Genomic DNA, 12,682 nt, shown 5'->3' with positions numbered 1-12,682 from the left:
CATTGAGAATCAAGAAAGGGAGGGAGGGGCTATGACCCAGACACAGGGACAGAGCTCTGTGGAAGTCAGGACGGAAAGGGCAGAATTCCTTTGTACAGCATATTTATGACCTCACTTTGGACATTCCATATAAATGGAATCATACAGTATGTTGTATTTTACATATTCAGTTCTTTCTCTTGGCATCATATTTTCAAGGTCCATCCATATTGTAGCATGTATCAGTACTTCATATTTTTTTTACTGTCAAAGAATATACCAGATCTTAATTATGCATTCATTAATTGGTGGACATTTGGGTTTTTCCACATTTGGCCATTATGAATAATGATGCTACATGCATTCTTGTCCAAGTTTTTCTGTAGACATATGTTGTCATTTCTCTTGGCTGTGTATCTGAGTAGAATTACTGGGTCATATGGTTAACTGTCTGTTGAAGCATTTAAAGAACTGCCAGACTGTGTTCATGACCTTGACAGTCTTGAGGAATATATATATATATATATATATATATATATATATATATATATATATATTATGTCATTTTTCTCCTGATTAGAGTTTGCAGTTATGGCTTTTGAGAAAGCATACCACAGAGTTGATGTGCCCTGCTTGTCATGTATTATCTGTGAAGACACGATACCCATGTTGATCACTGGGTCACTACGGATATTGAGCATCTTCACAGAATTAAGGTCGTATTTGTGTAGTTACTCCAGTGTACAGTTTTTCCATCAATTACTCTACACTTTATAAGCGAATAACTCAGTTTATGTTACCCTCAGGGGTGGGAGGTAGAATTAAGATTCACTTCATGGAGGCAGGTTATCTATGTATATTATTTGGTAAAATTTGATAAAGATAGTGTGTCTCTTCTCACCCATTACATTTATACCAGTATTTATGCATTTATGGTTATTTTGTAGATTATTTTATAATGGACACATTTCAAAAGAAAGTCTAGATCATGATTTCTGTGGTGCAGAAAAAGAATTTTCACTAATACTCAAGATAGTCAAAAGAGTCCCCTATGTCCACCATTATAGACCACCAGCATTGTGTTATCTAAATATGGTATATTAAACAATGCTTGTAGACAATGTGGCAGAGTTTGGGAATATAGTATAATTTCATATGATTTTATTCCATACTTGCTTTCCTTGAGAAAGAAAGAAAATACAGGTCAGACAGGTTATTGAAATGACCACAGAAATTATTGCTAACATGCACAAAACATTTTAGCAAAATTCCTTTTTAGTGAAGCAGAAGTATGAGGTGTATTGGAGAAAATTTGTACTTCATTTGAAAGCCCATAGTATAAAGCACAATTTTCCAGTTATCTGACCCTGACTTAATGGAAGGTATTTTACAACCGTGGCTTTTATTTAACTGATCCACTGCAATACAATCCTTGTCTATACCCAAATGATTGATTTCTATCCTGGGAAAATAAAATACTTCCCTTTTGGGGAAATACTTATTTGTCTCCATTTGAACAATCATTTCAACATTTCTGATATGTACATGTGACAAAGAGGTGGTTGTTGAGTAGGCAAGTGTAATTTCAGTGGAAACATGGGGGGAAATGGCCTCCTTTAGATGAGGGATGAAGACTGAGTTGGAGGGAAGTTGCAGGGTGTTGTGAATTGAGTATCAAGAATTCTTAGAATTTTGATGCAAAGGCAAGAATATATGTAAAGAGGAGTCACTAAATATGTGGAGATGGGCCCGGGGTGTTAAAACATATTTCAAAATCATCACTTATAAGAGACTTGAGCAGGCTGAAATCTTAAGGAAAGGAGTCATCTCTTCTTTGATTTAACACCTGAATTTACCACACTACACTTTCTGCACTTTACTTCCTGTTTACATTCCAGAGAAGCCTAAAACTTAACTGAAGGGATGGTGTGGTAGTTTGATCTTACTGCCTGTTAACTGGATGAATGGATGGATGGATGGATGAATGGATGGATGGATGGATGCTGGAGGTGTCAAACATGTGCTGGGAAGTCACGGATTTTTATGTTTTCGGACAGAGCTCTTAATGCAGCTTACTGAACTCCTGGTGTCAGGTGGATGAGAGGATACAGCTTCTTAGGACTCTACAATTGATGGCTTCAAGATGGGAGGCATTTCCTGTGTGGAGGACCAGCCTGAGAATCCCAGTTGCTATAGAAACCTGAAGTCATTGACAGGACCATGACAACATTTTAATAGAGCACCTGAGTCCTGTGCCTGAGCACCGAGTCCTGTCTTTGGATGTTTGGGACTCAGCTGTGGTTGTGGGTCCATGCAATGGGATGTGATTAGCCCTGGGGTGTGGGAAGACAAAGGGATCCTAAATTCAAGTCACCTCTCTTCCCGTTTGGGGCTTGGTGCCTGGGGTGTCTCCTAGGAAAACCCATCAGGGAACCTCTTGGCCTCAGTGAGTGTGGGGTCCTGCTCCAGGGGAGTCCTGGAGCTGCTTTCCTCTAAAGGCAGGGGCACAGGACATAAGACAGGTAACGACTTTGAGCCCCAGCTTTCCCCTGTATAAAATGGAGATAAGCATGCTTTATCCACAGAATAGCTGACAACAGTCAGTGATGCACATGAGCAAGCCCATGGCCCTGTGATTGGTTACTGCAGGATCATGAATGCCTGTATTGAATTCATGCCAATTAATCCTTTTGAACTTTGTTGTTAGTGGATAGATCAGGAAAGGAGAAAAAAAGCCATGGTGAGAAATCCATTGTCACATGTGATTATCATGATTACAATCTAATTGTATTGCTCTCATTTTCACTAACCTAGTATCTGGCATGGTGGGAGAACATAGTTATACCAGTAAAGCATGGTGATTGCTGGATCTGCCTCTCCCTGTGTAGTTCTTCTTCCCTGGGTTGAGCTCGTATCAGGTGCCTGAAGGAGGCAGGTTCTGAGGATCTGAGTCCTGATGGCTGCTGAAGCATCTATTCCAGATTCAAGGGCAGCAGTCCTCAGGAGGCCCCAACACCTCACATTTTATATGGTTCCATTTTCTCTTCTTTCTTTGGATATCAATTATATTTCTTTTTTTTTTAGTGGCCAACCTAGAGTTGACAATATACATTTACTAATCTAAATCCACTTTCAAATAATACTATACGGCTTCACAGGGAGAGCAAATACCTTGTAATAACAAAATAATCCTATTTTCCCCTCCATCCCTTGTATCATTGCTGTTATTTCTCTCATTTCATCTTTTATAAGAATATATCAGCATACACATTTACATAAAAGCATATGGAATTGGATATATTGTTGCTGTTATAATTTTGAACAAACTGTTTCCTGTTAGATCAATTAAGAGTAGGAAAAATTTACTTTCACTTATTCCTTTTTTAAGGCTTTTCCTTTCTTTATGTGGATCACGTTTCTGATCTATATCACTTTCTATCTAAAGAACTTCTAATACTTGTAAGACAAGTTCACTGGCAACACATTTCCTAAATTTTTATTTTCCTGAGAATGTTTTTATTTCTCTTGTCTCTTATGAAGGAGAATTTGGCAGGTTCAGAATTCGAAGTTGGTGGGTTTTTTTCTCTCAACACTTTATTTCATTCTATTCTCTTCTTCCTTGCATGGTTTCTGAGAGGTCAGATATAATTCTCATCTTTGATTCTCTATAGGTAAGGGATTTTTTCCCCCTCTGTCTTCTTTCAGCACTTTATCTTTGATTTTCTGTAGTTTGAAAATGAGGTGCCAATGTAAAATTTTTGGCCATATATCCAGGTTGGTGTTCTCTGCTTTTCCTGTCTGTGGTTTGTTGTCTAACATTAAGTTGGGGAAATTCTTAGTTGTTGTGTCAAATATGTCTTCTGTTTCTTTCTTCCCTTTCTAGAATTGCCACGACATGGAAGTTATACCTTTTGTAGTTGTCCCATAGTGCTTAAAGATTTTGTTCTGGTTTTGTCAGTCTTTATTGTCCAATATAGTAGCCACTAGCTCTGTGGCTGTGAACACCTGATATGTGGTAAGGGTGACTGAAGAATGAATTTTTAATTTCATCTAAACTTAATTAACGTAAATAATAATTATCCATGTGTGGCTGGTGCCTACTGTATTGGACAGTAGCAGCTCTACACATTTTTCTACACCTTACTTTTTTCACTCAACAATATATCCTGGAGATCACTCCATAGCAATATAGGGAGGGAGTCCTCATTGCTTCCTGCAAGTGTGTAGTAATCTAGTACATAGATGTCCTTAGAATATTCAACATGTTCCTTATTGCTGGGCATCTGTCTTTTTTTATAATAATATTTTTTTATTATATTATGTTAGTCACCATACAGTACATCCCTGGTTTTTGATGTAAAGTTCCATGATTCATTAGTTGCGTGGGGGAATGGGATAGGCTGGTGATGGGTAGTAAGGAGGGCACGTATTGCATGGTGCACTGGGTGTTATACACAACTAATGAATCATCGAGCCTTACATCGGAAACCGGGGATGTACTGTATGGTGACTAACATAATATAATAAAAAATCATTAAAAAAAAAAAAAGAAAAAGAAAAAAGAAACACAACCAGGGGCGCCTGGGTGTCACAGCGGTTAAGCGTCTGCCTTCGGCTCAGGGCGTGATCCCGGCATTATGGGATCGAGCCCCACATCAGGCTCCTCCGCTATGAGCCTGCTTCTTCCTCTCCCACTCCCCCTGCTTGTGTTCCCTCTCTTGCTGGCTGTCTCTATCTCTGTCAAATAAATAAATAAAATCTTAAAAAAAAAAGAAACACAACCAGTTTCTGTGTATTAATTTTGTATCCTGCAACTTTACTGAATTCATTTATTTCTTCTACTAATTTTTGGTGGTGTCTTTAGGGATTTCTATTTATAGTATTGTGACATCTGCAAATAGTGACTTTTAAATTTCTGCCTTACCAATTTGGATGCCCTTTATTTCTTTTCCTTCTCTGATTGGTGTGGCTAGGACTTCCAGTACTACATTGAATAAAAGTGGTGGGAATGCACACCATTGTCTTGTTCCTCATGTCAGAAAAGAAGCTGTCATTTTTGCACCATCGAGCATGGTGTTAGCTGTCTGTTTTTCATATATGACCTTTATTATGTTGAAGTATGTTCCTTCTAAACCCACTGGGTGTTGATATTTTTGCCTCTGCACTTGGCTCAATGTTAAACATTTGTTAATATGAATATGGATTATATTTATGATTAAAAACTCTATCCCCTAAAAACTCTGCTACTTATGAAATGTTTCAGTTAAAAAATATTGTGAGCCATGAAATTAATTCAGGTAGGAAAATTTTTACACTTGTTTCCTTTTCTCCTTAGGATAATCAGTATCCAGAATGACATGATTTTCATTTCCATGCATTCCTTTCTTACTTTATTCCAAATGAGAGCATCCCTAAACAAAACATAGGGAATGAAACAAATCATGTTTTATATGATTTCATTACCTACAGATGCGCACACACATTTACACATAAACATAGTAGATGTTCTCAGCCTCCAACTTGCTAATTTAACAAAATGCATGCATACATATGTTCATATATATGTATTATAAATAATATGTGTGTATATTTTATTTATATATGTATATATATAGTGTACATATATATTATGTGTATATGTGTAGAGGGTATATATACACATACACAGAAAAACCAATCCATAAACTCAAGGGAGTGTTGGGAAGAGTTCAAGGGGAAACCTCCCTCCAGTTCCAGAGCACGATTGGGTGCATCACACACAATGCCAATTTTCACTTCCTTTCCATCCTAACTGCTCTGAGCTTTAATGGGGATTTTGTTTCTAAACTCTTTCATTTCTTCTTTACCTTTAACTATTCTTTCTTTCTCATTCTTATAGTTTAGGTTGTGATCCTTTATCATGCTTTTTACTATTAAGTTTTTAATTTTAATTCCAGTGTAGTTAGCATGCAGTGCATATTAGTTTCAGGTGTGCAACATAGCGATTCAACAATTCTGTATATTACTCAATGCTCATGATAAGTGTACTCTTAATCCCCTTCACCTATTTCATCCATTCCTCCACTCACCTCACCTCTGGTAACCATCAGTTTGTTCTCTGTAGTAGAGTCTGTTTTTTGGTTTGCCTCTTTTTTCCTTTGTTCATTTGTTTTGTTTCTTAAATTCCACATATGAGTGTAATCAGATGGTATTTGTCTTTCTCTACTGACTTATGTCACTTGGCATTATACCCTCTAGGTCCATCCATATTGTTGCAAATGGGAAGATCTCATTCCTTCTTATGGCAGAGTAGTATTCCATTGTGTGTGTAGGGGGTATATATGCAATATCTTCTATCCATTCATCTATCAGTGGACATTTGGATTACTTCCATATCTTGGCTGTTGCAAATAATGCTGCAATAAGGGTAGGGGTGCATATATCCCTTTGAATTAGTGCTCTTGTATTTTTAGGTAAATACCCAGTAGTGCGATTACTGGATCATAAGATAGTTCTATTTTTAACTTTTTGAAGAATCTCCATGTTGTTTTCCACAGTGGTTGCACCGGTTTGCATTCTCACCAACAGTTGACTAGGGTTCCTTTTTCTCCACATCCTTGCCAACACTTGTTTCTTGTGTTTTTTATTTTATTTTTATTTTATTCTTGTGTCTTCTTATAAAACACTTATCTCTTGTGTTAAATATCTTGTGTATTTTTATTTTATTTTTTATTTACACACCATTCTGACAGGTGTGAGGTGATATCTCTTGTAGTTTTGATTTGCATTTCCCTGATAATGGGAGATATTGAGCATCTAGTGTCTGTTCATCATCTGTATGTCTTCTTGTGAGAAATGTCTATTCATATCTTCTGCCTATTTGTTAATTGGATTATTTGTATTTTTTTATGTTAAGTTGTGTAAGTTTTTTAAATATGTTTTGAATACTAATGCTTATGTCATTTGGAAATATCTTCTCCCATTCTATCTGTTGTCTTTTAGTTTTGTTGATTGTTTCCTTTGCAGCGCAGAAGCTTTTCATTTTGGTGTAGCCCAAATAGTTTAATTTTACTTTTGTTTCCCTTCGCTCAGGAGACAGATCTAGAGAAATGTTGCTATGGCCAATGTCATAGAAATTATTGCCTGTGGTCTCTTCTAGGATTTTTATGGTTTCAAGTCTCACATTTATGTCTTTAACCCATTTTGAGTTTATTTTTGTGTATGGTGTAAGAAAGTGGTCCAGCTTTATTATTTTGCATGTTGCTGTACAGTTTTCCCAACACCATTTGTTGAATAGACTGTTTCCCATTGCGTATTCTTGCCTCCTTCATTGGAGAGTAATTGACCATATAATCATGGCTTTATTTCTGGGCTCTGTTCTCTCCAGTTAATCTGTGTTTTTGAGCTGGTACCATACTGTTTTGATTACTTCAGCTTTGTAGTGTATCTTGAAATCTAGTTTTGTTCTTCTTTTTCAAGATTGCTTTGTCTGTTCAGGGTCTTTTTTGATTCCATACAAATTTTAGGATTATTTGTTTTAGTTCTGTGAGAAATGCTGTTGGTAATTTGATAGGGATTGCATTAAATGTGTACATTGCTTTTGGTAGTATGGACATTTTCAGAATATTTGTTTTTCCAGTCGATGAGCATGGAATATCTTTCCATTTGTTTGTGTTGTCTTCAATTTCTTTCATCAGTGTTTTAGAGTTTTCAGAGTACAGGACTCTCCTTAGTTAAGTTTATTTTAGGTATTTTATTATTTTTGGTGCATTTGTAAATGGTATTATTTTCTTAATTTCTTTTTCTTCTACTTCATTATTAGTAGATATGAATGGCACAGATTTCTGTATATTGATTTTGTATCCTGTGACCTTACTGAATTAATTTATCAGTTCTCGTAGTTTTTGGTGAGTCTGTAGGGTTTTCTATATATAATATCATGTAATCTGCAAATAGTGAAAGTTTTACTTCTTTCTTACCAATTTGGATGTCTTTTATTTCCTTTTATTGTTTGATTGCTGTGGCTAAGACTTCCAGTACTATGCTGAGTGCAAGTGGTGAGAATGGATATTCTTGTGTTCTTCCTGATCTTAGAGGAAAAGCTCTCAGTATTCCCCCATTGAGTATGATGTTGGCTGTGGGTTTTTCACATATGATCTTTATTGTTTTGAGGTATGTTCCTTATAAACCTGCTTTGTTGAGGGTTTTTATCATGAATAAGTGTTGTCCTTTGTCAAATGCTTTTTCTGCAGCTCTTGAAATGATCATATGGTTTTTATCCTTTCTCTTACTGGTGTTATGTATCACATTGATTAATTTGTAAATATTGAACTACCTTGAATCCCAGGAATAAATCCGACCTGATCATGGTGAATGATCTTTTAAAATGTGTTATTGGATTCGTTTTTCTGATATTTTGTTGAGGAGTTTTGCATATACATTCATCGGAGATATTGGCCTGTAGTTCTCCTTTTTTTGTAGTATCTTCATCTGATTCTAGTATCAGGGCAATGATGGTCTCATGAATGAATTTGGAAGCTTTCTTTCCTCTTCTATTCTTTAGAATAGTTTGAGAAGAATATGTATTAACTCTTCTTTAAATATTTGGTAGAGTTCACCTGCGAAGCCATCTGGTACTGCTTTTGTTTGTTGTCTTTGAATTATTGATTAAATTTTACTGCTGGTACTTGGTCTTTCTTTTGGTATGGATCCATTTTTAAAAACCCTACAAAGTAAGTATATATGAATCTGTACTGATATAACAGTGAATTGATAATAGATGGGTTCCATGAGATGAATTATTTTAAACAATTTGAAATAATATACATAGATACCCTGCTTTCATGAGGTGAACCTTAGTTCTGCCTCCCACCCCTGAGTGCAGGGCAAATTTAATGATTCACATCTAAAGAATAAAGTAGGTGAATGGAAAGTAGTTACTGTACAATAAGGAAACTAGACATATATCCCCTTAACCCTGTGATAAGGGTCAATATCTCTAGTCACTCAGTAATGTCACATGGGTATCAACTCCCTCTAAATATGAGGTGAAGAAAGGACACTTCAGTTCTGGTTTTATTTCCTAAAACCCATAACCACAATCTAATCAGAAAACAAATAGCAAATCATGGCTGTATTCCTCATCATTGTTAGGGTTATGCAAATAGTCAGGCGGTTCCTGAAAAGGTTCAACACAGTTATATGACTCAGCAATACCACTAGTAGGTACAGAGCCAGGAGAAATGACAACATGTGTCTACACAAAACATAGTATACAAACGTACATCATTATTCATAATAGCCAAAAGTGGAAACAACCTAAATGCTCACCATTTAATGAGTGCATAATGAGTGTGGTGTATTATTTGGCAACAAAAAGGAGTGAAGTACTGATACATGCTACTATATGGATGACCTTTGAAAATGTTAAGCTAAGTGAGAGAAGTGTAATATGCAAAAGACCACATATTATGATTCCATTTATATGAAGTGTCCAGAGAGAGCTCATCAATGTGCTTTACCCAAGGAATTTCCCCTTTGTCCTCATGACTTCCAGAAACTCTTGTCGGTTTGGGTCACAGTCCCTCCCTCCCACTTTCCTGCCAAGGAATGTTCAAGCTGCAGTTTAGGTTTTTGTCACCTAGGTGACACTAACTTACCACTATCATCAAATTTCTGTACTAAGAAGTGTCTCCAAGGAGTAAAAAAAATAACAATGATCTCTGGAAAACCTGGGCTTTGACTCTATACAGATGATTCTAATTCCTTCTGAAAAACTGTTAGGTGTAAAAGAAGATTGGGAAAACATATACTACATGGCTTGCAGACAATAAAACACCAGGTGGCAGTGGCACACGTTGGCAGTCCATGGCCTGTGTGGAAAGGACAGTGCAGGTCATAACAGGAAGAATGTGCCTGAGAGAATAGGGCATCAGAGAGGGGTTTGGGTAGCTGTGTCCTGTGTCATGGACGGGGGATGGCTGACAGGGAGTGGGAGAAGGTCTCGACAGCTTGTACAATGTTGGTGTAATGGAAAATGAACTCCCTGTTGTCCAGTAGGGACCCTCTGTACAGTCCACACGCACTCACCTGACAGTGGCGAGGGACGAGACAAATCAATGAACTCGATGTAGTTTGGGGTCAATGGTAAATGGATCTGGTTTAATATATATGTGAATTGGGGCGCCTGGGTGGCACAGCGGTTAAAGCGTCTGCCTTCGGCTCAGGGCGTGATCCCGGTGTTCTGGGATCGAGCCCCACATCAGGCTCCTCCACTATGGGCCTGCTTCTTCCTCTCCCACTCCTCCTGCTTGTGTTCCCTCTCTCGCTGGCTGTCTCTATCTCTGTCAAATAAATAAATAAACTCTTTAAAAATATATATATATATATATGTGAATTTTCCAGGTAAAATTGATATCATAGTAAATCATTTCATGATATTTTTTACTCTCTGTAAAATGTACTGCTTTTGATGAGAAAAGAACAACAAAAATGGAGATAAGTGTGATGTCACCTGGTAGTGAGATCCAGGATCCAGTTCTGAGAGTCTCAGACAAGGGGTTCTGCAAGGGGGAGGAATGATAGAGGTTGGGAGCTTGACTTCATGGGATCAGCCAGATTTCTGGATTTTTCACTTAACTGGAACAATCCCTCTGTATCTATCACTTGCTTAGAATATAAAAAAAAAACAGGGTCACATACATTTATGCAGAAATATCTTTTTCATTTTCTACAGGTTTTTTCTTAATGAAAAGATGTAACTTTTGGATAAAGTAACATAAAGTTTTCTTCAAACCAGATTACAAAAGAATAACTGTTGTAATCGAATGCTCTTTGAAAAATTCACATGTGCATAAAAAGACTGGAAGAACATATATATAATTTTATATCCTACTGATGCCTATATCTACATCTCGTGTTTATTAAATGTGAATTAGATGTCTACTGTGTGCCAGAAATTGTCATTCCAATTCCATATCTGCATCCACATCTTCCCTGTCTTGATATCTAGACTGGGTAACTGGAAATGTTCACAGGTGGGAAGATGGATGTTACTGGCCACCCCATGGGGTGGTTAGGTTGTCCTAAAACAGACTCCATTCTAAGCACCTTTTGACTAAGCTTAACACTGAGTCCTGGAAACCCAGCATTTCAACAGGAAATAATTCAGTTGAGGGGGAAGGTTGTACCTTGAGAAATTGAAGCCACTTGTAACCCAGACCTCCATTGTCCTCAATAGCACTCAGAGGCTTCTACCTCCTCTTGAGGAGACCTCAATCCCAGAGAGAGAGTGAAGGACAAGCTAACACTTGTGTGGTTTCAGTCTTGATTCTTCCATGGGTGCAAACTAGAGGTTTTACTTTCTCTTTAGTCCATGGCCAGGTTGTGTGGTAGATTTCTTTCTTTTTTTTAAAGGTTTTATTTATTTATTTGAGAGAGAGAGATTGAGAGAATGAGTGGGAGCAGGGGCAGAGGGAGAACCAGACTCCCTGCAGAGAAGGCAGTCTGATCCCAGGACCCTTGATCATGACCTGAGCCAAAGGCAGATGCTTAAACAACTGAGCCACCCAGGTGCCCTGTGTGGTAGATTTCAAAAATGATTTTGTGGCTCTTATCCTAGGAAGTTCATCCCTACCATTTAGTCCTCTGAGGAGGTCTATGTGAGGTGACAGACCTTGTTTCCTGGTTGTGGGGGCCTAGACTCAGATCCACAGGAGAAAGAGGAGAGACAGTTCTCAAAGACAAGCCTGAGACCAGGACCCTGATCTCAACATCTAATTCTCCTGAGTTAAGTGACATGGTTTCTGTACATTTCTCATAAGATGGTCACCCCCAACTGTTCCTCTTATGCTTGACACCCCACTATGACCCAACTTTCTCTCTTGTGCACAGAAGTACAGCCAGTGAAATTCCTCTATAACCTGGTGGTAGAGAAAACTTTTCCAGCTATGACTAACAATCCGTAAGCAATTGGGGAGTGACATAACAAAAATTAAACTGAATAAATTGCCAAGATCTAATTGGCTTTATTAAATGATTCATGAATCTGGCAGCATCCCATCAAACAAATAGAGGGGTGCTCCTAGGAGATGTTAAAAAATGGAAGGTTTTTGTAGAAGGAAGGTGGGGCAGGAAAGTTATTAGCAAAAGAAAAGGATTGTTTCAGGCAAGTTAGATTTTCTATAGGGTGGAAAGCAAGGGGTCTTATACTGATTGCCTCAACTATTAGGGAAGAATGGAGAGGGCCCGAATGTTGGATTAATTAGCACTGATTGAAAATTCCTGATTGACTGGTTAAGACTACATTTCTGGGGGAGGTTGAAACTGCAATTAGATTATGTATTAAGTCCTGGTTTGGGAACACAAAGTAACACCATTTTGGTTCTGTGTTGTTGTTGTTGTTTAAGCAAGGGAAAGAGTGATGTATTAAATTTTATTTAAAAAGTTCCATGGCAAAAGCCAAAAAGATAAGGAAAATACAAAGGAAATGTACAGTTTGTAATATTTTAGACCTGCCTCCTTGAAATAACTCTGAGACTTCTTAAATTGTGTGTGTGTGTGTGTATGTGTGTGTGTGTAGATCGTTTAGTCACATGATTACAGACAATCCCTTAGTTTCCTGCCACAGATAGCTGGCTAACTGCTTACCAAAGCCTTGGTTTTACATATTCACCCAGCAAGGGCCAGCTCATCTTCAAGAACCCTAGAATACCTCCCTGGGGTG

This window comes from Ursus americanus, chromosome X (assembly GCF_024610735.1).
Source record: "Ursus americanus isolate L20-20 chromosome X, mUrsAme1.1.p, whole genome shotgun sequence".
Lineage (NCBI taxonomy): Eukaryota > Metazoa > Chordata > Mammalia > Carnivora > Ursidae > Ursus > Ursus americanus.
This window is presented reverse-complemented; position numbering follows the sequence as displayed.